At 38.2% G+C, this 27,790-nt stretch overlaps 2 pseudogenes; one reads left to right on the top strand and one right to left on the bottom strand.

The window, feature by feature from the left end:
• Positions 1 to 5,334: 5,334 nt before the first annotated feature.
• LOC148164633 (transcription factor BTF3 pseudogene) lies at positions 5,335 to 5,893 on the bottom strand (annotated as a pseudogene).
• Positions 5,894 to 26,998: 21,105 nt separating this feature from the next.
• LOC114214912 (ADP-ribosylation factor-like protein 8B pseudogene) lies at positions 26,999 to 27,790 on the top strand (annotated as a pseudogene).

Below are 27,790 nucleotides of genomic sequence, written 5' to 3' on the forward strand. Positions count from 1 at the left end.
AACGAAACTAAACTACACATAAATAAAAAATGGGAAGTTCTCCACACTGTAGAGTACTATACTGAGCATACCCATTTTATAGATTTCTATCTTATGGGATTCCCTGTAACTCCCACCAATTCACACACACACGTGCTATTACCTGCCAACCTCAATATACATGTAAAATTCTCTCAACGTGCCACATTCAGTCTTGACTCTGTATCTTTGCATAGGTGGTAGCTTCTGCCCAGAAATCCTCGAACGCTCTCTTTCTCCTCCAGCCCTTTCTTTGAGAAACTCCTACTCATCGTGACGGCTCTCTTATGTAAGTATCTTCCTGGATACCTTCCTTGATCCTATTAGGTGCAGTCAGATACCTTTCTCTGTGTACCTTAGTAACCTGGTCATCCCTTATGCTGCCCATGTTCCTTCCTGGTTCTTTAAGCTTCTTGAGGGTAAGGCTCAGGGATTTCACCTTGATGTCATCATTCCCTAGCACACTGCTCTGCACATAGTGTAACATTACTCTTCAGCTGGAGATAATTTGGCCAAAGGTGGTTTGGCGGAAAGCAAGCTGGACAACCTGTCATTTTGGTCATGGGGGTGGTCTTGTAACATTTTCTGCATCTTTAAGAATTGTTGCCTAAAAAAAAAAAAAAAAAGAATTGTTGCCTATTTTGCCTTTTCTCTCACCCCCAGGGGCAGGATTGTACTTTTGTTTGTTTGTTTAAGATTTTATTTATTTGAGAGAGAGAGCGAGAAAGAGAGCACAAGCAGGGGGAGTGTCATAGGGAAAAGCAGACTCCCTGCTGAGCAGGGAAGCCTGACCTGCGGCTCCATCCCAAGACCCTGGGATCATGACCTGAGCGGAAGGCAGATGTTTAACGGACTGAGCCACCCAGGCACCTCAGGATTGTACTTTTTAATACTAACTTTTTCATCTAATTTTAACTGCTCTGCACTATTCATCATTTCAAAAATTTCATATAACCTAGATATCCAATAATTGGTAAATTGCAAAAAGGTACCTATGATATTAGATTACAGAAAAATAACATTTATGTTTTACATAGAAGAAACATGGAGGATATAATCTAAGGTAGTAATAAACATTTTATTTCAAAAATAGGCTTGTGTTATTCAAACACTTCCTGCTCATTACAGAAAATCAGAAACCACAAACAAGGAAATAAATAAAAGAGCAGTAAAATTTCATCATCCTAGAAACAACTGCTTTGTGGGAGAGAATGGGAGGAGAGGAGAAATGTATATGAATTGATTAGTGACTGATTAGGAAAAGGGCAGCCTTGATGAGACTTTGGGAGGGAGACATAGAAGATCAAGTGACTTTGATGGGAATCTAGGAAGGATAGCTTAAAATAAATGAAGAAATTTTTTGAAATAGCTAAACTGATCTTCCCCTACCTCAGATTAAAGCATAATTCATTCATTTGATTTGCTAGCCCCAAATCTCAATAAATTAAGCATACATTCCCAAGCCTTTATTTCCAGTTTTATTTTCTTCTGATACTCTATTTGCTGTCAAATTATGCTCCTCGGGCTTCCCCAAAATTTGTCTCTAGCATTCTCTTGACCTTACGTCTATGCACAAGTTATTTATTATAATGAATCCCACCAATCATTGTCTGATGAAATATGTTCACCTTTCAAAGTTCATCTAGAATGTTTTCTTCGTCATGAAGCCTTCACTTCCCACCCATCCCCTACCTGTGTCCTACAAGGAATCTCTTCTCTGTGACTTTCCATAGCACTTTGCATTTTGTTGATAGCCTCTATGTTCCGATAGTGTGGAAAGGGGACAGAGCAGTGAATTTGCAAGACCTGACAGTATTTTGTGAACTTAAAAGCATTGTACAAATGTACGATGTTACAGTTGGTTTCATCCTCAGAACTACATTATAAGCTCCTTTAGGGCAGAGACTATATTTTATTCAACTTTTTGTCCCCATTGCCTAGCATGATGCCTAGCACGTGGTCATTTAATAAATATTTGTTAAGTAGCATATAACAGTTATTTTTTATCTTTCCCTTGCGCTCATTCTTTAAGATTGGCCATGTGTCATAAGGAAATGCTTCTTGTCTTTATTAACCCCTTGTCCACAAATTTTACAAAAGCCTCTGTGCTGATCATGAAGGCTAAGACATGCATCTTCCCTGCTGAGTTTGTGAGGTGTAGGTATATAAAGTTGTTGATTTCCAGGTATTACACTTTTGATGGGAAGATAATGAGGAATTTTCTTGGGTCTTTAGACTTAAACCAGTGTACAGATTTGTGTTTGGCACAGGTGAGGGACTCATGATCTAAGGCCTTCTATAAGGCCCTTAGGGAACAGGCAGAGCTGCCCAAACTAGAGGCCCAGACACTGGTTCTCGGAGGGGCACTTTCCAGATACCTGCACCTGCTTCTGATACCTGCACTTGCTTCGGAGCATCTGAGGCATGTCCTCTCATACCTTGCTTTGCAGTGCCATCAAAAGCATTTCCCTTGCCCTTAGCTGTCACAGAAGGCAGGGAATTTCTTCCATGCCAGCATTTCAGATCATCTTGTCCCCTGTGACCTTTATGGACAGGTGGAATCCAACATAAAATGAAAATGCTTGGCTCTCTCCTTCTACTGGCGGTTTCTAGACCATATTGGACTAGCAGTCAAACAACATAAATTTTCATTTTGAAAACCCGAGTTCTCAAGAAGGAGAGGTTGAGACAAATCACCATTCGACACAGAACTATATTATTAGATTTACTCATCAGAAAATTTCTTTCCTAGATGTGCATTCATTCATGCATAGGTACTTAAAGAAACATGTTTGCTTCTGCAGAGACCATTTCTTTAGATCAGCACACATTTGCCATGGTCTTATTTTGTGCCAGATACCCTACCAGCTCTGGAGAATAAAGAGTTGAATGAATTGAAGCCCTTATCTTATAGAACTTTAGATACACTTTCTAATATGCTCAGGAGTTCACAGTGAATTGGAGAAAGGATTGCAATTCACCATGACATGGAGGATCATGCATACAAAATACAACAGTAGCTCAGAGGAAAGCAACATCAAGAAAAGCTTCACAAATGTGTGCGAGTCTTGGAGGAGAAACAGAGGTTCACCAGGCAGGTGGTGGGGATGAGGGCATTCCAGGCCCAAGGAACAGTCTGTACAATTGCCCAGAGGTGTAAAGGTGCATGGCAGGTTCAGAGCACCATGGTACATAATGTGTGAGAGCCTCAGGGGGTGTGCAAGGGGAAGAGGTGGAAGATCGGGTAATATATTAGACCTTCTGTGTAAAGAGAAATACTAACTAAGTATCTGCTGAGACGCCATTTCCCTGGCAGATTAGCAATCATCCCCAAATTCTACTCACTCTTTTGATGAGGTTGTAAGGAAACAGGTGCGTTTTCCACTGCTGGTGGGAATGTAAGTTCGTACAGCCCCCAAGGAAGGCAATTTTGAAATATCTATCGAAATTACAAAATTTCAAATGCACGTGGCTTTTTACCCAATAACCTCCTTCTGATAATTTCCTGATAATATTCATATATATATGTACGCACACACACACACGCACACACTTGCAGAACAACATTTATAGTATTTATAGTATAGGTAATTCATTGCGGCACCATGTGTAATACTTTTGCGATTCATCCATGTTATTGCACAGATTGACTTTTCATTCCTTGCTGAGTTGTATTTCATTATATAGATATGTCTATCCATTTACCAATTAAGGAACACTTATTTTTTTCCCAAATTTTGCTCATTGCAAATAGACATTTGCCCACTAAACTTTGCGGCATTTTCATTTCTCTTGAATAAATAGGTAGAAACGGAATTGCTGGGTGGTATGGTAAGCATATGTTTATAAGAAACCACTGAACAGTTTTTCTAAAACGGCAGTATCATTCGGCATTGCCTCCAACAACGTATGAGAGTTCCACTTGCTCTATGTCAGCACCTGTCACTGTCAGCCCATTTCATCTTAGACATTCTAAGAGCTGTGGAGGGGTCTCTCATTGTTTAATTGGCTTTTCCTTAGCAATGAATGATGTTGAGCATCTTTTATGTGCTTGTTTGTCATCTACATTTCTTCCTTAGTGATGTGTCCAAATCTTTTGCCTCTTTTTATTAGATCGTTTGTTTCCTTATTGTTGACTCGTAAAGGTTCTTTATATATTTGGGATGTAAGTCTTTTATCAGACATGTGTTTGGGAAGCATTTTCTCCTAGTCTGTGACTTTTCTTTTTCTTTTCATCTAGTATCTTTCAGAGACCAGAAGTTTTTATTTTTTACCAAGTCTAATTTATCATTTTGTTTTTTATGGTTCATGCTTCTTGTGTCCTAAGAAATCTTTATCTAAACCAAGGTTATAAAGGTTATAAAGCTATTCTTCTGTTTTTCTTATAAAATTTTACAGTTTTAGCTCTAATATCTGGGTCTATTATCCTTTTGGAGTTAATTATTTGTACATGGTGTGTATCCACTAATCTTTTTTTTAAACACTTTTTTTTAAAGATTTTATTTATTTATTTGACACAGAGAGACAGACAGCAGGAGAGGAAACACAAGCAAGAGGAGTGGGAGAGGGAGAAGCAGGCTTCCCACTGAGGAGGGAGCCTGATGCGGGGCCCGATCCCAGGACCCCGGGACCATGACCTGAGCTGAAGGCAGACGCTTAACGACTGAGCCACCCAGGCGCCCAGTATCCACTAATCAATAAAAAGTTAAAAAAAAAAAAGTTCCAGCTATGCTGACCTTTATTTTGATGTGACTTTTAGTATTACTCCACCTAGTGGTTACTTAAAAACACTCACACATTTAATCTGTCCATTCATATGATATTTTGAAGTTTATTTATTTTTAATTTTTATTTAAATAATCTCTACACCCAATATGGGGTTCGAACTCAGGATCGTGAAATCAAGAGCACACGCTCTTCTGACTGAGCCAGCCAGGCACCCCCATATAACATTTTAAATATAAATAAAAAAGCAGTTTGCTGTTTTTTGTTTTTTGTTTTAAAATAAACAAAAGTATTTTGAAAACAAATGTTTGGAAATAATCATTTAATTTTATTTTGAAATAGATATAAATATATCACCTGTAAAAAGTCTCTTATCTCTGTATACTTGGAAAACTTGAGAACAGATTTTCTAACTTCTTTTAAATACTCCCACTTTAAAATGAGGCATGCCCATGAGATTCAGACACTTTTTTTTTCCCTAGGCAAAGAATTTTATTAACCTTGTTTCAAACTTTATTCCCAGGCTTCTTCAGCTTAATTAGCTGCAAAGAATGAATTGTGTGTAAGCAAAAACTGAAAAGAGCGGCAGTGTCCAAGGGGCTTGGGCTTAAAAATATTAGAGATCTAGATTTTATCAGATCCATGAGCAAAATTTTAAAAAGCAGTCATAATATAAAATAGCAGCTCCCAGTAACTTCTTCAAGTTTTATGTTCTTCAGAAGTTGACTCAATTCAGTTTGCTTCATTCTTGGAAGCTTCATCAAAATTCTCCACAAGATCGGGAACTTCATCATCATCATCCTCTCCGGTAGCAAGTGGTGCTTTTCCATCCACAGATTGTTTGGGCAGAGCTTCAGCCAGTCTTCTTAAACTAGTCAGACTGTCTGCACCAAGTTGGTTTAAGATCCTGGGTAGCATTTCTGTCAGCTGCTTTGTCTCAGCATGGCCTGGAATGGTGAAAGTGTTCGCTGCCAGTGATGCCTGACCTTTGGGGTTGTTAAAATGGATCACTGTTCCTTGGTTTGTGAACATATTCACTTCTTCAATACCAGAGATATTGTCTACCCCTACCTTCTTTAAGGAGAACTGAAGTTTTTTTATCATCTGCTGTAGCCGTTCTATGAACCACCTTCTTCTTTCGGCGAGCAGCTCCTTTCCCACCGATGCGCACTTGTGCTTGCAGTTTGGCGAGTTTCTCCTGGTTCATGATAGTTTCTTTCATCTTGTTGGAGCGGAAATGGGACCGCGCGGGGGAATAGGGTTGGCGCTCAGGGGGTCTCGGGCGGACCAGCTGAGATTAGGTGCACACACGTGGGGACGCAAGATGGCAGCTCAGACACTTTTTCTAAAATTTGAAAGTACAGTACCTTCCAATTACTTATCAAGAACAGTTAATTGACATTAGGAAAGGTAGATTTTTTTTTTTACGAATAATTTTCAATAAAAACTTCTGAATAAGTGGATCAAATTGAAAAATGAATATTGGATCTACATATCTTTGTGATATATTCTTTTAAAAATAACCAAGTATCAAAATAAGCTGAACTTACAACTTGACTTTTGGGTTGCTATATCAAAAATCCATAATCCAAGGGGCACCTGGGTGGCTCAGCCAGTTAAGCGCCTGCTTTCAGCTCAGGTCATGATCCCAGGGTTCTGGAATTGAACCCCTCATGGGGCTCCCTGCTCAATGAGGAGTCTGCTTCTCCCTCTCTCTCTGCCCCTCCCCTCTCTCGTGCTCTCTCTCTCTCTCTCTCTCACTCTCTCTCTCTCAAATGAATAAATAAAATCTTTAAAAAAGTGATAATCCAAGATTTAAAAAACTGATATGCATTCACCAAAAACATTATTAATAGTAATAGCAAAAAGGATTTTTGTACCATTAACAAAACAAAATTGTTTTTAAAGTATTTACTTCCTATTTATGTCACACCATAAAATGCTTGTGTGTGTTTTACAATATACATAATTTATATGTATATAAATATAAAATAATTAGTTGTGTCTTTGAATAAATTACTCAGTCTCTCTGGGTTCCTATATTCTCACCTGTAAGATGAATGGTTTTGATTATATAATCTGTTCAACTTGCTTTAAAATTCTTTGATTTTGTAATTCTATGCTTCGAGATCCTCTTTTTGACCTGTATGTCCACATTTTTTAAATGATACCATCATCAGCTTTCTTTCACATGCTTAAAAATATGTAAGACCTACATTTTCTTTGGAATTCAGGCAGCTCATTTCTCCCTGCCTGAGGTCAATCCCCAAGTTATACAAGTATCCTTTGAGATTTAAAGAAGAAAAATTGTTTTTCTTTGGGGAATAGTGGAGGCAGGGAGATCAGTTCCATAGCATTGCTATGATTGAAGCATGAGAAAGAGATTTACTTAAGGAGGTGTAAAACAAAAACAAAAACAGATGTGAGGAATGACAAAGGAATTTGCTTTGAGGAAAAAATGACAGACCTGGAGATAGGTTGCAGATATAAAGGACTTTGCAGGAGGAAAAGTTAAAGATAATTTAGAAGATTCTAGCCTGGGAGATTAGAAGAAAGGTGATATTATGGACACGTTTACGAACATATTAAAATGATGCCAATATGTGATAGGAGAACACTGGGCTCTGTTGCAAAAGTTAAATTTGAGGTGATCTTGGCACATGCAATTATCTTTACTTTTTTTATTAGAAAATAAGTCACAGATTAAGGAAAAATGGGTTAATATCCCTAACGGATAAAGATCATCTACAAATCAATAGGGGAAAAATACATTTCCAATAAAAAATGGGCAAAGACAATTGCCAGGAACTCATCAAAGAAGACACTCAAATGACGAATAAATGTGAAAAATGTTCAATCCTACAGTTTAGGAAATGTGAAATTAAAATAATAATAGCCTGTAATATGGGTGATCAGGATAGGCTTTCGCCATAATTATGTGGCTTCTTCAGAGAAACTGTTCTTTTCTCTTACAGAAATGGACTTGAATGTGGTTAGAATATATTTGGAAGCCATGCCTTCTGAGCCCTGGCTTATGGAAATGAGAACCTGAGAGGCAGAGGGGAGGCAGCAAGCCTGGCTGGAGCCTAGCAGGTTGATGTGACAGAACAGGTGGTCCATGAATGTGCTGAGAAGAGCTGACAATCGGAGCAATTCCTGATGACTACATCAAGTGAAAATGATAATCTTTGGCAAATTGAAATGATATGTCTCATTTCTGAAGATGAAGAAAAAGTGATATGTATCTTCTTAAACCATCTAACCAAGTTCATTAACATAGTCATCCCAACATAGCTACAGAAGTTGAAAAAGCACCAGATAAACATTGGTGAAAAGCACCAACGGCAGGGGGCGCCCGGGTGGCTCAGTCAGTTAAGCCTCTGCCTGCGGCTCAGGTCATGATCCCAGTGTCCTGGGATGGAGCCCCACATCCGGTTCCCTGCTCAGCAGATGGCCGGCTTCTCCTTCTCCCTCTGCTGCTCCCCCTGCTTGTGCTCTCTGGTGCGCGCGCGCTCTCTCTCTCTCTGTCAAACAAATAAAAAAAGAAAAGCATCAAAGGTGCAGAATCTTTCAGGTGTATCAGTATGGAGTATAAAATTGGTGCATCAGTATGGAGTATAAAATTTATCATGTACACTCCAATCTAAGAAATAGAATTATGTTTGAAAATCCAGAGGCTGCTCTAGGGATTCAGAAGAGAATGGTGATTAAGCGGCGCCTGGCTGGCTCACTCAGAAGAGCATGCTACTCTTGATCTCCGGGGTCAGGACGGGGGTAGAGCTTCTTTAAACAAAAAAGAGAGAGAACGATGTTAAATAAAAAACATCAAGAAAACCAGCAGAGGGCGCCTGGGTGGCTCAGTCCGTTAAGCATATGCCTTGGACTCAGGTCATGATCCCGGGGCCCTGGGATCTAGTCCCAAATTGGGCTCCCTGCTCAAAGGGGAGTCTGCTTCTCCCTCTCCCTCTGTTGTGCGCGCGCTCTCTGTCAAATAAATAAATAAATAAAATCTTTAAAAGAAAAACCAGCAGAATTTCTCCAACTCCATCTGGAATCTATAGATAAATTAAGGGACAAATCAATAATGACGAAACTTCATTTTACCAGCTTCACAACTGTTTGTGGTGTATTTTATGACGTATTGATCTTTCTAACAGTAGTACAGTTGATTTTTAGTCTCTTTCTGTATGCACTATACTTTAAAAAAAAAAAAAGATTGTATTTATTTATTTGACAGACAGAGAGCACAGGCAGGGGAGCAGCAGAGGGAGAGGGAGAAGCAGGCTTCCCCCTGAGCAGGGAGCCCAATGCGGGGCTCGATCCCAGGACCCCGGGATCATGACCTGAGCCAAAGGCAGGCGCTTAACTTACTGAACAACCCAGGCGCCCCTGTATGCACTACACTGATGACTATTTGTATGTCTTTAGTGACTACCTGCTATTCTAACTGAATAAAACTTGCAATCCTTGAAGTGCCTCCTCATTTTACAGGCTGAAATTTCTTTTTCTTTCTTTCTTTTTTTTTTTTTTAGAGAGAAAGAGCAGGGGGAACGGAGGAGGGACAGAGGGAGAGGGAGAGAGAATCTTAAGCAGGCTCCATGTCTGGCGCAGAGTCCAATGGGGCTTAATCTCACGACCCTGAGATCACGACCTGAGATGTTATCAAGAGTCGGAGGCTTAACCGACTGAGCCGCCCAGGTGCCCCTACAGGCTGAAATTTCTGAAGCCATGTTACCATGCATGCTATGTTCAGTGGAATTTCGGGGTCTAAAGCTCTCATTTATATATGCTTTGGAAAGAAATTTTTAAAAAAATTCTAAGGAGAATCTGAACCTGCCTTTGTGGAGTGAGGCTGTAGAGAACAGTCTGTGAGACGTCATTATTTCTACTTGAAAATTCTTACTTCTTTTTTTTTTTTTACTTTTTTGTTGTTTTTATTATGCACTACATTAATACACTGCATAACCTTCTAGAAGAGGTAGATGAGTATGACTGAGTTATTTCCCAATCAGGAAAATGTTTCCTTAATCGATATTCTCCAAACCCTTTGACACATAGTAACAATTAACTCCAGAGACCCGCCTATCTCTTTGTATCAAACTCCACTGATATGGATAATAGGCAACCCTTTTTCCCTTGCCCCGGTCACTGAACCTGTGGATGTGTGCCGTGGCTATGCCGGGGATGACCAAGCACACGGCCATGACGCCAGTTTGATGTCCAGGGAGTTTATCCCAAGGAAATAATCTGACTTGCATGCAAAAATGCAAAAGATGCATAAAGATAATGATTAGAGCAGTTTATAACAAGGGATTAGTGGGAACTATATAAATATTCACTGTATATACATTAGTTAAAATTTAAAAACACATGTAACAATATGAACAGTTTAACCTCATTTTTTAAAATGCCCTAAATATGTTCATAGATGAAGATACCCAAAATTTGATGTGACAAGTAGGATATTAGATATAGATATGGCACTTGCCTACATAGAGGTGAAATTTGAAGTGACATCATTCTTGCAATTCCATAAAATTATATATATTTAACACATTTTTGTTTAATTTTTGACAGTCTAATAAAATGTATATAAACACTAAACCTTTTATTGAGTTGATATAATACAATTTAATTTTTAAATAAATTCTCCTAATTTGTAAAAATTCTAATTGTAATAAAGGAGTTTTTAAAGATTTATTTATTTTAGAGAAAGAGTGCAAGCGGGGGGGGGGGAGCACAGGGGAAGGGGCAGGAGGAGAGGGAGAGAGAATCTCAGCAGACTCCCCGCTGAGGGTGGAGCAGGACAGGGGACTCAATCCCATGACTCTGAGATTATGACCTGAGCCGAAATCAAGAGTCAGATGCTAAACCAACTGAGCCACCCAGGCACACTGGTAATAAATGAGTTTTAAGACTTAGTTGTGATAGGTTAATTCTAATAATCATAAAATGAATTTCCATCATTACTAAATGATTTTGTGTCTATTTAGTTTGAGTCAACATAGGTATGGTTATATTTATTGATAATCTTTCTATGTACTAGTTATTTTATTTGTACTATGTGTCACTTATTCCTATAAGCACTATAGAAGTCAACTTTATTTCCATTTATTTTATTGAGAAGAAACAGATTTTCAATAAATTGAGCAGCTGAGTAACTACTTCATAGAAATTCATTCAGATTCAAACTGGAGGCAGACTTTCTCAATATTTTGCTCTTGCTAATTAGCCAAAGTGTATGTTCAATTCATATCTATTTTTCATTGATTCATCCATAAAACATTGTTATAGATAGTTGATAGCTTAATATAAACCAAAGAAGTGTTAAATGAAAACAGTAGTACAACTCAAACTCCACTTTGAAATATAAATATATACACATGGAGATAGGAAAAATGTTTGAAATGATATACATCCTTGAATGGTGAAATTGTGAATGACTTTTATTCTAATGTACTCTTTCTTATTTTGTAAAATACATAAAATGAGTATTTCTCAATTTGTAACTACAAAAATGGGAATTTTTTTTTACAAATATGAAGTTGCTTCTTATTTTTAAATAGAGCATATCAGTCTCCTTGATCACTTTAAGGGAGTGCATTTTATGTTGAGCTTTTATTTATTTTTTTGTTTATTTATTTATTTATTTATTTTTTATTTATTTTTATTTTTTTTAAAGATTTTATTTATTTATTTGAGAGAGCGAGAATGAGAGAGAGACAGAGAGAGAGAGCACATGAGAGGGGGGAGGGTCAGAGGGAGAAGCAGACTCCCTGCTGAGCAGGCAGCCCGATGCGAGACTCGATCCTGGGACTCCAGGATCACGACCTGAGCCGAAGGCAGTCGCTTAACCAACTGAGCCACCCAGGCGCCCAATTTATTTATTTATTTAAAGAAGGAGAGAGAGTGGGGGAGTGGGGGGAAGGGCAGAGGGAGAGAAAAAATCTTAAGCAGGCTCCATGCCCAGCACGGGGTTTCACGTGGAGCTCCCCACAGGGCTTGATCTCACAACCCTGAGATCATGACCTGAGCCAAAAGGTTAACAGACTGAGATACCCAGGGGCTCCCACTTTTAAATGAACCCTCATTCACTTTACATTTTGCCTTTCCAAGACTGACAGAAAAAGCAAATTGATTTCTTCCAAAGTTCCACTAGGTGATGCTACAGTGGAATGAATTGCCTTTTTTTTTTTAATCCACTGGTTCTCAAACTTTCGATGCTGTTTTGTAGTTCAAGGTATGATTCCCTTTCCCCCCAATCAATCTCTTCATCTATTAAATATATATTAATATATATTATAAAGAGACCATTGTTTATATTATCATTTGGCATAAATCAATGAATTTTTAATTATATTTTCATTGATTTATGCCAAATGATAATATAAACAATGGCCTCTTACACACATTAAACAGACATACATCCAACTCTTGATAATTGAGGACCTTGGAGATAACTGGAGGTATCTGGACCATGTTTTGTGAAGCATAATTTACAATACAAGGCTTTAAGAAATTTGGATCAGTAATTTTCCAATTACCAGCAGTTTCCCACTTTCAGATATTCAGCTACAGTAATCCAAAATTATAGCACGCTGATGATTACAAGCATGTAATTATGTATGACATTTAGAGTAGTCTGTGCAAAAATCCTAGTTGTTCTGGCACAGAGACGCTTTATCAATGAGGCTCAGGAAATTTCCCCCTTTGCTGTACCTTTGTCCCCCAGTGATCTCTCTGGCTCATGGTATCAGACATCACACAATTATCTCATGCTGATATATACTCTTCATCTTTGTTCCTGGTAATACTATCAATAATGCAAGTGAACTTTAATGCCATTACTTGTAGTATTGTGCCGTCAGATAGATTTGGCAACTAAAAAGAATGTCAGATTTTATTACTTGTGAATAAATGTATGTAGTGTCTATAAAAGGCTGATGGGCTGGTAGCCTGAATAATGACTTCCAACCATCCACATCCTAATCCCTGGAAACTGTGAATGTTATCTTATATGACAAAAGGGACTTTGCAGATGTGGTTAAATTAAGGCTCTTAAGATGGGGAGACTCTTCTGGATTATCAGGGTGGGCTTGATTTAATTACAGCAGTTCTCATAGGAGAGACACAGGCGGAGTCAAGGTCAGAGAGGCTATATGACAATGGAAGCAGAGACTGGAGTGATATGCTTTGAAGAGGAAGGAAGGGACCACAGCCAAAGAACACAGGTTAGAAGCTGAAAAACACAAGAGACTAAAGGCTCTCTTAAGAGCTTCCAGAATAAAGCAGCCCTGCGAACACCTCCACTTTAGCCCAGTAAAATTGATTTTAGACTTCTGGCCTCCAGAAATGTATGAGAATAAATTTGTGTTGTTTTAAGTTAGTGGCAACTGGTCACAATGGCAATAGGAAACTGATATATTTACATATCTGACTCTTCTTTGGCTACCTACCCCTATTAATATAGCATTGCTGTATCAAAATCCTAACTGCCTATTTTACTGTAACACAAAAATTGTAATATATTGGAAAAATATGTGCTGCTTCTGGTGCATTTATTAACTAGTTCAATATTTCTGGAAGAAGGTTTAGCAACATGTATCAAGATATTTTAAAATGTTCATATTCTTTGGGGCACCTGGGTGGCTAAGTTGGTTGAGGGCCTGGCTCTTGATTTGGCTCAGGTCACGATCTCTGGGTCATGACCTCAGGGTTGTGAGATTGAGCCCCGAGTGAGGCTCCACACTCAGTGTGGAGTCCGCTTGAGATTCTTTCTCTTTCCCTCCGTCCCTCCCCCAGCCTGTGCTATCTCTCTCTCAAATTAATTAATTAATTAATTAATAATTAAAGAATAATTAAAGAATAATTAAAGAAATAGCCATAAATACATAGAAAGACCTAGGTACAGAATGAGCATTACAAGGATATAATAAAGATTAAAGGAGATATTAATAAAATAGAAAAATAAAAGAGAAAACAAGCAAAATAAACTCTCCACTTTCAATAATGAATAGAACAGTGTGGCAGAAGATCAACAAGAAAATTAAAACTTGAACATATTATAACTCAACTAGACCAAATAGATATCTATAAAACAATCCACCCAACAACAGCAGAATACATATTCTTCTCAAGACCCCATGGAAGATTCTCCTAAATAGACCATATGTTAGTCCATAAAAAATTAAGAGTATTGAATCAATAATATCAATATTATCAACATATCAATAAATTAAGAAGATTGAAATCAAAGTATCTTCTCTGACCACAATGGAAGTAGAAATCAGTAACAGAAGGAAAACCAGAAAATCCACAAATCTGTAGAAATTAAACCACACACATAATCCTAAATAACCAATGTGTCAAAGAGAAAAGTCATAAAGGGAATTAGAAAACACTTTGGAATTAATGAAACTAAAACACAACATATCAAAATTCATGGAATGCTTTGAAAGCAGTGTTCAGAGGGAAATTTATAGCTGTAAATGTTTGCATTTAAAAAAGATCTCAAATCAATAACCTAACTTTCCACCATAAGGAACTGTTGTTTTAAGGAAGTGTTGTTCTAAAACAAAAAAGCAGCAAACTAAACTCAAAGGTGGCAGAGGAGGAAAAAAATTATAAAGATTTGAGTGAAGAGGGCCTCTGGGTGTCTCAGTCGGTTAAGCATCTGCCCTCAGCCCAGGTCATGATCTCAGAGTACTGGGATCAAGCCCCGAGTCATGCTCCCTGCTCAGCAGGGAGTCTGCTTCTCCCTCTGCCTTTGCCTTTGCCCCTGCCACTGCTCTTCATTCTCCCTCTCCCTCAAATAAATACAATCTTAAAAAAAAAAAAAAGATTAGAATGAAGGTAAATAAAATAGGAAATAGAAAAACAATAGAGAGCATCCATGAAAATGAAAGTTGGTTCTTTGGGGGCACCTGGTTGGCTCCGTCAGAAGAGCATGTGCCTGTTGATCTTAGGGTCACAAGTTCGAGCCCCACATTGGGCATAGAAATTACTAAAAAAATAAATAAACTTTAAAAAAAGTTCATTCCTGGGGCGCCTGGGTGGCTCAGTCGTTAAGCGTCTGCCTTCGGCTCAGGTCATGGTCCCAGGAGCCCCGCATCGGGCTCCCTGCTCCATGCGAAGCCTGCTTCTCCCTCTCCCACTCCCCCCTGCTTGTGTTCCCTCTCTCCCTGTGTCTCTCTCTGCCAAAATAAATAAATAAAATCTTTTAAAAAAGTTCATTCCTTGAAAAGATCAACAAAATCAACAAAAGTTTAGCTAGACTAAGAAAAAAAGAGAGAAGACTCACATTACTAAAAGCAGGAATGAAAGGGAATAATACTACAGACATTACAGAAATAAAAAGGATTGTAAGTGAAGACTGAGAACAATTGTATGCTACCAAATTAGATAATCTAGATGAAATTCACAAATTCCTAGAAAGACGCAAACTATCAAAACTGAGGCAAAAAGAAATAGAAAAATATGAATACACCTAGAGTAAATAAAAAAGGCTGAATTAGTAGTCAAAAAATGTCTCATGGAGTGCTTGCCTGGCTCAGTCAGTAGATAGAGCAAGTGACTCTTGATCTTGAGGTCATGAGTTCAAGCCCCACCTGAGAGATTACTCAAAAAAAAAAAAAAAAAAACCAAAAAACATTTTTTTTTTTAACTGTCTCACAAAGAAAAGCTCAGAATCCCATCCAAAACAAAGAGAACACACATTCTTCTCAAGTGAGCATGGCACATTCTCCGGGATAGATCATATGTTAGGCCACAAAATAAGTCTTAATAAATTTAAGAGGATTGAAATCATGTCAAACATCTTTTCTGGCTACAATGGTATGAAACTAGAAATCAATTACAAGAAGAAAATTGGAAAATTCACAAGTATGTGGAGATTAAACAACATGCTACTGAACAACTCCCGGGTCAAAGAAGAAATCAAAAGAGAAATCAAAAAATAGCTTGAGACAAATGAAAAGGGACATACAACATACCAAAACTAACAAAATTCAGCAAAAGCAGCTCTAAGAGAGTTCATAGCTATAAATGCCTGCCTAAAGAAACAAGAAAAATCTCAAACTATGTAACTTTACCCCTCAAGGAACTAGAAAAGAGAAACAAACTAAGCCCAAACTTAGCAGTTTTTTCTTTCTTTTTTCTTGTTTTAGATTCCACAGATAAGTGATACTATGTAGAATTTGTCTTTCTCTGTGTGATTTATCTCATTTGGCATAATGCCCCCTAGGTCTATCCATGTTGTTGGAAATGGCAGGATTTCTTTCTTTTTTATGGTTGAATAATATTCCATTGTGTATATATAAAATTTATACACATAAAATTTTTATGTAACATAAGCTTAAGCAAATTCTATTTTGAAGTACTATTTGAACTTGGTTCATTTGCATAGTTGAGCTCCAGAACTAACTCAAAGGGCAAGGCTAGGTAAACACATGCCAAATTTGGTCTTTGGATATTTACAACACTGGATAGTGTACTAAAGGCCACCACTGAATAAACGGACTGCAGATGCCTGATTACTTCATTCCTTCCAAAATCCTTACATAGTCATTTGTTCCTAATACGACAATCTTATTCCCAAATAAGACAATCTGTATAAATGATTTTCATATGACAAAAAATTATGTATTAACATTTATCTATGAAACAAGACAAACTGGCATTATTCATATTCTTAATCTGATGTTAGGTAATAACTACAGAACAGGAAATGGCTTCCTTCATATAAAAGTCCTTTCTCAATCATCACTCTGCTGCTGTCATTCTGTTTGTTGGGGATGAGAGACCCCTTAGGGAAGGAGTGTTAGTTATTTATACCATGAGCTATATAGATGTAGCTACTTACATTCATTTTACTTTTCCACCATACAGAAGCTCTTCCATGCAAAGACCTTTACATTTTCTAATGGATTTAATGTTAGCCATATCAATGCTGTCATTTAAGGTGTTAGAGAAGAGAGCAAAATCTAGGTTAGTTAACAAGGAATCTAGTCCAGTTCTTTCCTTTTTTTTTTTAAAGATTTTATTTATTTATTTGAGAGAAAGAGAGTGAGAGAGAGCATGAGAGGGGAGAGGGTCAGAGGGAGAAGCAGACTCCCCACTGAGTGGGGAACCTGATGTGGGACTCGATCCTGGGACTCCAGGATCATGACCTGAGCTGAAGGCGGTTGCTTAACCAACTGAGCCACCCAGGCACCCCAGTTCTTTCCTTTTTTAAGATAGGAAGGGAGACTGAATGAGTCTCTGTCACTTAAGTTTTGAAATAAGCTGTTTGGGTTTAGTGCATCTAAACTGAGGTTTCACACGATCTTCTTGCACAGTGCCTAGCACACAGATGTCACTTTACAAGTATTTGTATGAGAAATTACTGCTGCTGGAAGATGTCAAAATGACTTCTCTCAAACCAACTGTCAATGTGTATTGACATAATATATGAAGTGCTTAAAATGATCTCTGGCACATGGTTAGCACATATGTATGTAATAGAAAATCCCGTTCCTATGTTCAACATTCAATGAGCACAAAACTACATGGCAGTCATCTGTTCTGCATTCCAAGGATGCTGAGTTGAGGCAAACATGATTTCTCAAGGAGGCAATGAGTTGGAGTTAGGATCTCAGTGTTAGTCACCCTTTTACAATCTGCATTATTTATCATATTATAATCTGCACCTGAAATTGGTGATTCTACTAAAAGAGAGCGCTGAGGGTTAAGGTTATAAGTCAGTGTCCCTAAGAGATTTCATGATTCCTTCAACACATTGTAGTTTGCAAGTATTTTCTTTTTTTTTTAAGTTTTATTTATTTAAGTAATCTCCATACCCAACATGGGGCTCAAACTCACAACCCCAAGATCAAAAGTCGCATGCTCCTCTGACTGAGCCAGCCAGGTGCCCCTGAACCATAGGAACTCTATAGCAAAAATTAACAATTTCCTCAATACGAAGTCTTTCAAATTTACCTCTGATCCATGTACGTACACCAGTGATTAAACTGTTGTAAAGAGATGTGAATGTACAATTTTGTGTGCTAATATTTTTCTTAAGATTCTTTTTTTTCCTTTTTTTATTATTAACATATAATGTATTATTTGTTCCAGGGGTGCAGGTCTGTGACTCATCAGTCTTACACAACACACAGCGCTCACCACAACACATACCTTCCCCGGTGTCCATCACCCAGCCACTCCACCCCACCCACTCCCCTCTGCTCCAGCAACCCTCAGTTTGTTTCTTGAGATTAAGAGTCTCTTATTCTTTGTCTCCCTCTCTGGTTTCGTCTTGTTTCATTTTTTCCTCTCTTCTTCTGTCATCCTTTGCCTTGTTTCTTAAATTCCACATATCAATGAGATCATATGATAATTGTCTTTCTCTGATTGACTTATTTCGCTGCAGCCATCAGAAAGAAAGAAAGAAAGAAAGAAAGAAAGAAAGAAAGAAAGAAAGAAAGAAAGAAAGAAAGAAAAAGAAAGAAAAAGAAAAAAGAAAGAAAGAAAAGAAAGAAAGAAAGAAAGAAAGAAAGAAAGAAAGAAAGAAAGAAAGAAAGAAAGAAAGAAAGAAAGAAGGAAAAAGAAAAAGAAAGAAAGAAAAGAAATCTTGCCATTTGCAACAATGTGGATGGAACTAGAGGGTATTATGCAAGTATTTTCTTGTAGGTCTCTTTGATGAAATGAGTTTAGGGTAACTTCAACAGCCAAAGAATGCCAATTATATATCTAAAACCTTACAGAACAGGTCTCTGTGCCTAAATGAGTGGAATTCAGGCCACCAGATATTATGTTAATAAATGTAGACATAGGCTATTGCTATAATCACGTCCTTAACTGGAGTGTATTTTAACAGGACAGAATTAAAACTATCCACTGAGGATATGAATTCCTGCATTTAGGCTAAGTGGAACTTAGAAAAGCTAAATTTAGGTTTTTTTTAAAAGGTGAGATTATTGAGCAAATCTCTTTTGAATAGTTCAGCCAACTCCATGATATCTCCTTGATCAGTATAACAGCTCCTCAAGATGCAGGGCCGATATCATGCCAATTTTATAGTTATAAAATCTGTAGGTGACGGAGATAAAATAGACTATCTTCAGTTAGTGATTCTCAAACTTGCTTTATCCTAAGAATCCCCCAGATGTCTGTTACAATCCAGATTTCTAGACTTCTTCTCTGGAGGTTCTGATTAATAGGTCAGGATGGAGCTTGGAAATCTCTGTCTTTAACAAAACCCCAGGTAAATTGTTCTTTTTTTTCTTTAATAATTTTTTATTGCCAGGTAAATTGTTCTAATGTTTGGCCCAGCTTGGGAAATACAATCTTAATTATTATTTGTCAAAGAAAGAAGCAAAGAAACTCTTATCTGGGTTATAAATCATCAGGGCTTGCAAAACTTAGTCCACACCTAAAACTCAGCAACAGAATGTAGAACTTCCAAAGCCACCCCCAACCACTAATATCTTAAAAGATTTATTTAGTTGGTTCAAACTGTCAGGACTTGATGTTGTACCTCCTAAATAAAAGACTGCAACAGGCATGGACACTGGTAAGCAGGGTAAAGTCATGCTTTAACTCAAGAATAGGAAGTGAACAGAATCAAGGTACAGGTAAAGCTGATATTTTATCAAAGCTAAGATGTCATTGATTGTAAATGGCACCATTATTTTAGGTATCAGAAAGAAAAACATTATGATACAATGCTTTCTTATCACCCAAATACTTTATTTTATATTTATAGAAGGAGCTTTTTTAGACTTAGATATTTTTATCGTATACAACTCCTTAACTCCTATGAATACATAAAATGGGAGATACTGTATTTCACTGAGTCTAAAACACATTTTTTTTCACATTTTTACATGGCTGAAATCCGGAGGTATATTCTAATCTGTGGTACCATAACAATGCATCATAATTTAATGCATCTTTACTTTTATAATATGTACATATAAAATATTGTCTTACAATGTATGGCACCTTAGATTCAGTGAAAGGTGATAATAGCAATATATTTTGACTCACGCATTCCTAAACTCTTCCCATCCAGCGACTCTTTAATTCAGAGTCATCCAGTCCACGGTTTTCCAACACAACAATTAATTATCCCTTGTAGCGTCAAAATGCAGCATTTGTTAAAAGAATCCATGAAAGAACTAAGTCCTCATTGGTTCTGGACTCTAAGCCAGGTTTACAATTAAGTAGAACTACTTTATTTTGACATTGGAAATGTTGATAATTACATCTGATTCACCGATGCCCCCATCTCTTGCCCATGACCTTTTGGTCTCTACTCTCAATCTTTTGGTTGACAGGGGATAAAAGATTACTCCAATTTTTTTTTTTTTACAATTTTTTTTAAGTAGGCTCCACACCCTTCATGGGACTTCACCTCATGACCCTGAGATCTAGAGTTGAGTGCTCTACCAACTGAGCCAGCCAAGACCCCCAAGATTACACCAATTGCAGCCTCTGTGGAAAACAGTTTGGCAGTTTCTCAAAAGGCTAAACAGAGACCTATATATGACTCAGAAAGTCCACATCTAGCTATATATCCAGAGGACCTAAAAGCAGGGACTCAGATATTTGTACACCTGTGCTCATAGCAACAGTAGCCAAAAAACAGAAGCGACCCAAGTGCTCATGGACAGAAGAATGGATAAAGAAAATGTAATATATACGTATATATAAACAGTGGAATACTCATATGAATATGAATATTCATCTATAAAAAGTAATGCAATTTTAATATATGCTACAATATGAATGGATCTTGAAAACATTATTTTGGAAAGCCTGGGTGGCTCAGTTGGTTAAGCGTGTGCCTTTGGCTCAGATCATGATCCTAGGGTCCTGGGATTGAGCCCCATGTTGGGCTCTTTGCTCAGCGGGGAGCCTGCTTCTCCCTCTCCCTCTGCTCCCCCACTCGTGCTCTCTTTCTTGTGCACGTGTGCTCTCTCTCTACCTCAAATAAATAAATAAAATATTAAAAAAAGAAAAATTATGTTAAGTAAAATTAATCAGACACAGAGAGACAAATATTATGTGACTCCACTTATATGAAGTACTAGAATAGTTGAGTTGATAGACACAGAAGTAGAAGAGAGGTTGCCAGGGGTGGGAAGGAGGTTAATGGGTACAGAGTTTTGGTTGAGGATAATAAAAAAAGGCTTAGGTATAGATAGTGGTGAATAACTTGTGAATGTATTTAATACCCCTTTGTAAACTTAATGAATGATTAAACTGATAAATATTTCCTTATAAATATTTTACCACAAAAAGTTTGCACCACTCTTTTCATCTCTGGATTTGCTTCCAGGTCACTCACACTCCATCTGCCAGTCTTCATCCTGGCCCTTTTGATGTAGGCAAGCAACATCTACTGTACCCCAACTGTGGCCAGACCAATAGCAATTGTAGGAGGCCATTTAGATACATCCCAGTTTCAGAGATGTAAAATGTGGGGAAATGCATACCTCAGCAACGAACCAAGGTTCAGGGATTTGGGATAGAATTAGGTGTCACTGTTTAAAGTCAGAAAGGACAGTAGTAAGAATAGATACTGAATAGATCACTCATGTGATCCTGAGATCATTCATCTGGGACATAGAAAGCAAAGTAGCAGACACAAAATTAGCTGATTTAGATTAGTAGTCAGCTAAATTAGAGCTCAATGCCAGAGCCACAAAACAAAGAATGTGTGTAAGCGTTTGGGCACGTTAGGGTGAGGGTTAGGGTTAGGGTTTGGACTAGGGTCAGAGTTCTCTTAGGGTTAGGGGTAGAGTTAGTAAAATATATACTACAAATATATGTGAAATAAACAGATATTAAATACATAATAAAATAATAAATTTATTTATTATTAGAATATAAATTAATAAATTAAACAAATAATAAACAGAAAATAAACAGAAGGATGCTTATTTCTTTTTTTTTAAGATTTTATTTATTTATTTGAGAGAGAGAGAATGAGAGATAGAGAGCACGAGAGGGAAGAGGGTCAGAGAGAGAAGCAGACTCCCTGCTGAGCAAGGAGCCAGACGTGGGACTCGATCCTGGGACTCCAGGATCATGACCTGAGCCGAAGGCAGTCGCTTAACCAACTGACCCACCCAGGCGCCAAAGGATGCTTATTTCTTATCCTAAATTTTTATTTACTTATACTATACTTTCACGTACAATATCTCATTTGATTTGAGTCCATGTGGTAAAAATGATTCCCATTACAGCTTGTAGCTCAGCACTTCCTTAGCAGCACATATCTGATGAGAAGCAGAATCAGATTCCAACTCTTAGGCACCTCCAATGCCCAGGGCTTCTCAGCTTTACCACAGGAAATACTGTATCATCTGCTATCGTTGAATATGAGAACCATTGTGTGATTTAGTTCTCTGAGCCCAGATGAACAAAAGATATGCATTTGAGTAAGTAGAGATATTCTAGAATTCATCCTTGGCTGTTGGATTTTCAATTTAATTAAGTCAATTACCAATGCCCCATTAGGAGTGGTCTAAATGATCAGTGTTCCTAATATGCCAACCGCTCAGGTAGGCAGATATGTAATGTCAAGAAATGGATTTAGTCATCTTGCTCAGCACTGAAGAGCTGAGTGGCATCAGGTTTCATAGCAATAACCTCTTGAGGACCAGTTTTCTCCTTTCTAAAGAGGGATAATATTACCCACATTGTGGCACTGTTGTAAAATTAGAAATAATGTGTGTAAAATATCTAGCACAGTGTCTGGGGAAATGGTAGGTATTAATAACAATATTTACTCAATGGTTTTATCTTTACTCATAATGAGATTGCATTGACCCAGTCAATTCTATATTAAAATAATCTGCTTCCCACAATTTAAATTCATATGAAAAATAATTGCCCATTTGGTACAACATAGCATGGTGGTTAAGTCTTAATTATAAATAATCTTAACTGGACTAATTACCAGCTGTGTGATGTTAGGCAAGTTACTTAACTTCTCTGTTACTCAGTTTCCTCAAAATAACATGGAAATAATAGAATCTACGCTGTAGAATTGAGGTGAAAATAAGTGAGTTAACATTTGTTTTTCATTTTAATTCCAGTATAATTAACATACAATGTTATATTAGTTTCAGGTGTATAATATAGTGATTCAGTAATTCTAAACATTACTTTTACATGGAGCTGTCCAGTTTTCTGAACACCATTTGTTGAAGAGACAGTCTTTTTCCCATTGTATACTCTTTCCCAAATGAGTTAACTTTTGTAAAGAGCTTAGAATATTGCTGGCACAGAGTAGGGGTATGTAAGTCTTTGTTTAAATAAACTTTTCTATAGGCTTTAAAACATGTCATTTTCAAATAAATGATTGACAGCAATAAGTGAGATAATATTCCTAACAAGGGGAACAGTTTTTACTTTACTAATCCACATGATTCTTAATGCACAGCTAAAGAATGGCATGCATGGTTCGGAAATGAAGAAATAAGTACCAGTTTACAGATCTAAATAAGCACCCATTTCACAGATATGGGGATGCTTGATTGAGGGAGAAGCTAGGTCCTTTATGACGTTTCCTATTCTGCAGAAGGTGTATACAATGAATCTTTCCCCCAAGTCCAGCCCAGAGGTACCTAGTCTTCACCCAAGTCCATTTAACAGTGCATCTGATGAGATAGAAGACTGATCCTATGGTCATTTCCTTACTTCACAGAATATAGAATGCAGTTAAAAATATTTAGTATCTAGCAGAATCCCCATATCATTTACAACCCATGGAGTAAGTGCTATTATACTAGGAAAAGCAAATAGAGGCCCTTGAAACTGACCATCTTGCTCCCCCCCCCCCACCCCACTGTCTTTGTTCTACTATCCTCAAGAGGGTCAAACAAAAGCAGTCCCACATCTCTAGGTACCTGCAGAGGTTGGGGCTATTTAACTTACTCCTTCAGTTAGCAAAAGCCAAATGAGTATTAGAAGATGACTGTGGGTTATCGCAAACTCAATTTTCTGGATGTGGTATCTTAACTGGAACAAATAAACATTGTGCTATTGACATTAAAAACAGGCTCTCCAATTTTTATCAGTGAAGATAATCAGACCCAGTTTGCCTTTACTCAGCAAGAGATTGAGATCTTCCGCTGTTGTGCAAACTCCCCTCCTTTCTTATATAATGTAGCCCAGAGATCTTGAATCTTAATGTGCAAGACTGGTTAGGCAGACAGGGTTCTGGCCAGAAACAGATGGCATATTCATATTGGACAATTTAGGAAAGCTTAATAAAGAGACTGTTTACAACAACGAGGGGAGGGGAAACACAAAGTCATTACCACCCTTAGATTCTGTACCGGGTTGAATGGTGTCTGCCGCAAATTCCTGTCCTTCTGGAATCTCAGAATATGAACTTATTTGGAAATAGAGTCTTTGTAGATACAATCAAGTTAAGATGAGATCATACTTGCTTAGGGTAGAATCTAACCCAGTAGGACTGACGTCCTTCTGAGAAGAAAGCATTGAGATGCAAACACAGAGAGGTCAGGGAGATGGCCACCTAATTCTTGAGGCAGATATGGGAGTGATGCAGCTACAAAGCAGGAATACCAGAGACTGTCGCAAGGACCTCATACTAGAAAAAAGCATGAAACAGATTCTCCCCCAGAGACTCTCAAAAAGCAACCGATCCTGCCTATACTTGGATTCTGGATTTCTACCTCCCGAACTGTGAGAATAAATTTCTCTTATTTCATCCAGCGGGTTGTGGTACTTTGTTACAGCAGCCCTAGCAAACCAGTACAGACCTGAATGGACAAGGAGTGGGTAGTTATGGAAACTCAGAGGGAGTAGCTATAGGGGGAGGAAAGGGCAGCCCATCGATAAAGGGATGCAGCCAATTTGCTGCAACCCCATGGAAAGGGAGCTGGGGGAATAAGACTTTGCACTCAAACTCTCCACATCTCTGGTCAATGCCTCCAGCCAAGCAGAAATGGGAGCCAGAGGGCAAGGAGCATATTGGGGAAATCAATCAGTCAGCCTCATGCCACACAAATGGGAGAGAAGAGTGGAGGCTGCACATCCAAGGTGGAAATGGAAAATATTCTGCACCGGGTATTAGATGCTAATTGTGGAACTCTGGCTAAATTTTTCGGTGTGAAAAATGGTATTGTAGTAATGTAGGAAGAAAGAAAGAAAACATGCACATTAAAGTATTCACCAGCAAAATATGATCTATAAAAGTATTCTTTAAAATATTTCAGTTTAGGGGTGTGTGGGTGGCTCTGTCGGTTAAATGTTGGCCTTTGGCTCTGGTCATGTCCTGGGATCGAGCCCCATGTTCAGCAGGGAGTCTGCTTCTTCCTCTCCCTCTGCCCCTCCCCCATTCATGCTCTTTCTCAAATAAATAAATAAAATTAAAAAATAAAAAAATTCAGCTTATTAAAAAAGTGGGAGACAGAGACAAAACAAGATTGGCAAAATGGCACCAATTGCTGAAACAGGCTGTACATTAATACTCACTGTTATTGTCTCAGTCTGTGAAATTTTCCATGATAAATATTACATTGAAAATTTTAAAATAAGGTTTCCCAAGCAATGTAGGAAAAATCTGTGCTTCAGTGGAAAACTATGCACTGTGTGGACTCTAGATGACACCCTCTGGATTATTGGATTCTGATTTTATCCGAGCTATGTCACAACTTTATAAATTGTACATAACTGATAGCAGTGACAAGTAACTCTTGTCTAAGAACATGTAAATTCTGTCCTACCTGGTAGAGTTTCAAATGGCCTCCCTCCCTCACTGTGAAAGCAGTTAGTCTTGCCCCTGTTTGCACATTCATTTCAACATTTTTTATTCCGTATGAATGTATGCTGTTTTGATGTCTCCTTTGAACCTGTTACAACATCTCCTTGGTTCCCTGCTCACAAGTTAAATAAAAGTTCTAACACATGTTCACTTTTATGTCTGCTGGAGTAATTTTACCTCTTTTTGAAAGTTATCTCTTAGCAGTGTAGTATTCATGTCTTTCTTGTGAAGCTGAAAGTAAAATAAACAAATTGGTATATTTATGAATGATTGTGTGTTAATGAATAATTAATTGTAAAATAATTTCAGAGTAAATTGTAAGCTAGTTGTACAAATGTTAACAAACTTTTCCTCCATAATTTTGTTTCTCATACCATTAATTCCAAAAACCCCCTTGGAATCTTTGTACCAGAGGCCTAGATGGATTCTCAGTAAACATGAGAGCTCACTGAAGTGAAATATGAGCAGAGCAAGTTTGAAAACACTTCAGAACAAAAACAGTCACATCTCCTGAAAATCTGTTTAAGAAATCCAAAATTTTAATACAGACCCAAGATACATTGTTGAAAGACACAAGCCTGGTTTGCATTATTTAACCACAAATAATCAAGTTTTAGGGCAGGATCTTACCTTCTATGTCTACACGACTTCTCCAATTTCTTTTCTTTCTCTTTTTTGCCATCTTTTCTTCAACGGAACTAACTGCAGACACTGGAATTTCTCCACATTTTGTTACAGATATCCACTGCTACCAATTGTCACCCCTTGAATATTTTCCTAAATATTTCTCCTGGTCATCTAGGCTCCATGTTGGTTCCATTTCCACCGAGTTTAATGGCAATCAATCGGTCACTGTTCTTTTTGTGTTTGTCTTATAAACGTTTCACAAATGCAGAAATAACACATTTGAATACCATGCCCACAAATGGCACACCTCCAAAAAAGGATACTACAGCTAGGTCCATGATCTCTTGCTGAACTTTCTGCCCACTCTCAAAAAAGCAGATGCTGATTTCTAAGAATAAGTAGAAAAACGTGTCGAAAAATTTTTGGAGAAGAACATGCTGTATATACGCTCTTAATTCACTTTTAAACACTTTAGACTACTAGAGAAGACTGGCTTCCCTTGTATTTCTATTACCCAGAGCTCCGAGTAAAGCTTTGCACGATCCACCCCTTCCTCACCTCTTCCGGGTGTTCCTTCAAACATCCCATTGAGGTGCTATCCCCCTTCATCGCTTTGTTTCCCCATAGCAATGATCACCATCTCTCACGCCATATTTTATCACTTTTTTAAAATCTTGTTTATTGCCTCTCTCCCTCCACAAGAATGAAAAGTCCCTGAAGGCCGCCCGCCGGTGTCCGCCAGTGGCGCCGCGGCCCCGAGGAGCCGTTGAGGGGTCCGGGCTGCGGGCCGCTCGTGTGGGAGCCGTCACTGCTGCTGTCCTCCCGCCCGCCGGTCCGTTCTCCCTCCCGGCCGCCATCATGCTGGCGCTCATCTCCCGCCTGCTGGACTGGTTTCGCTCGCTCTTCTAGAAGGAGGAGATGGAGCTGACGCTGGTGGGGCTGCAGTACTCGGGCAAGACCACCTTCGTCAATGTCATCGCGTCAGGTCAATTCAGTGAAGATATGGTACCCACGGTGGGCTTCAACATGAGGAAAGTAACTAAAGGTAACGTTACAAGAAAGATTTGGGACATAGGAGGACAACCCCGGTTCCGGAGCATGTGGGAGCGGTACTGCAGAGGAGTCAATGCCATTGTTTACATGATAGATGCTGCCGATCGTGAAAAGATAGAAGCCTCTCGAAATGAACTACATAATCTTCTAGATAAACCACAGTTACAAGGAATTCCAGTGCTCGTACTTGGAAACAAGAGAGATCTTCCTAATGCCTTGGATGAGAAACAGCTAATTGAAAAAATGAACCTGTCTGCTATTCAGGATAGAGAAATTTGCTGCCATTCAATTTCTTGCAAAGAAAAGGATAATATAGATATCACATTCCAGTGGTTTATTCAACATTCAAAATCTAGAAGAAGCTGAAGCATCTCCTGAGGTCTTCCAGTCCTTCCTGGCTATAATCCTAGAATTATTGTCCGTTCCTCTGAAGTACTTCCCAGAATACGCTCCTTCCTCAACCCAAGAAATTGCCTTTTTCAGAGTTTATTTCTCTTGTGCACTGCTGAAGACGTGTATCCCTAATCCTTCATAAAGAATCAGCTAGAGTTGTCATGATAAAGTCAGCACACACACAAAAAG

Source organism: Eumetopias jubatus, unplaced genomic scaffold (assembly GCF_037043125.1).
Source record: "Eumetopias jubatus isolate StellerSeaLion01/CBP00866 unplaced genomic scaffold, mEumJub1_p1.0 scaffold_4, whole genome shotgun sequence".
Classification (NCBI taxonomy): Eukaryota; Metazoa; Chordata; class Mammalia; order Carnivora; family Otariidae; genus Eumetopias; species Eumetopias jubatus.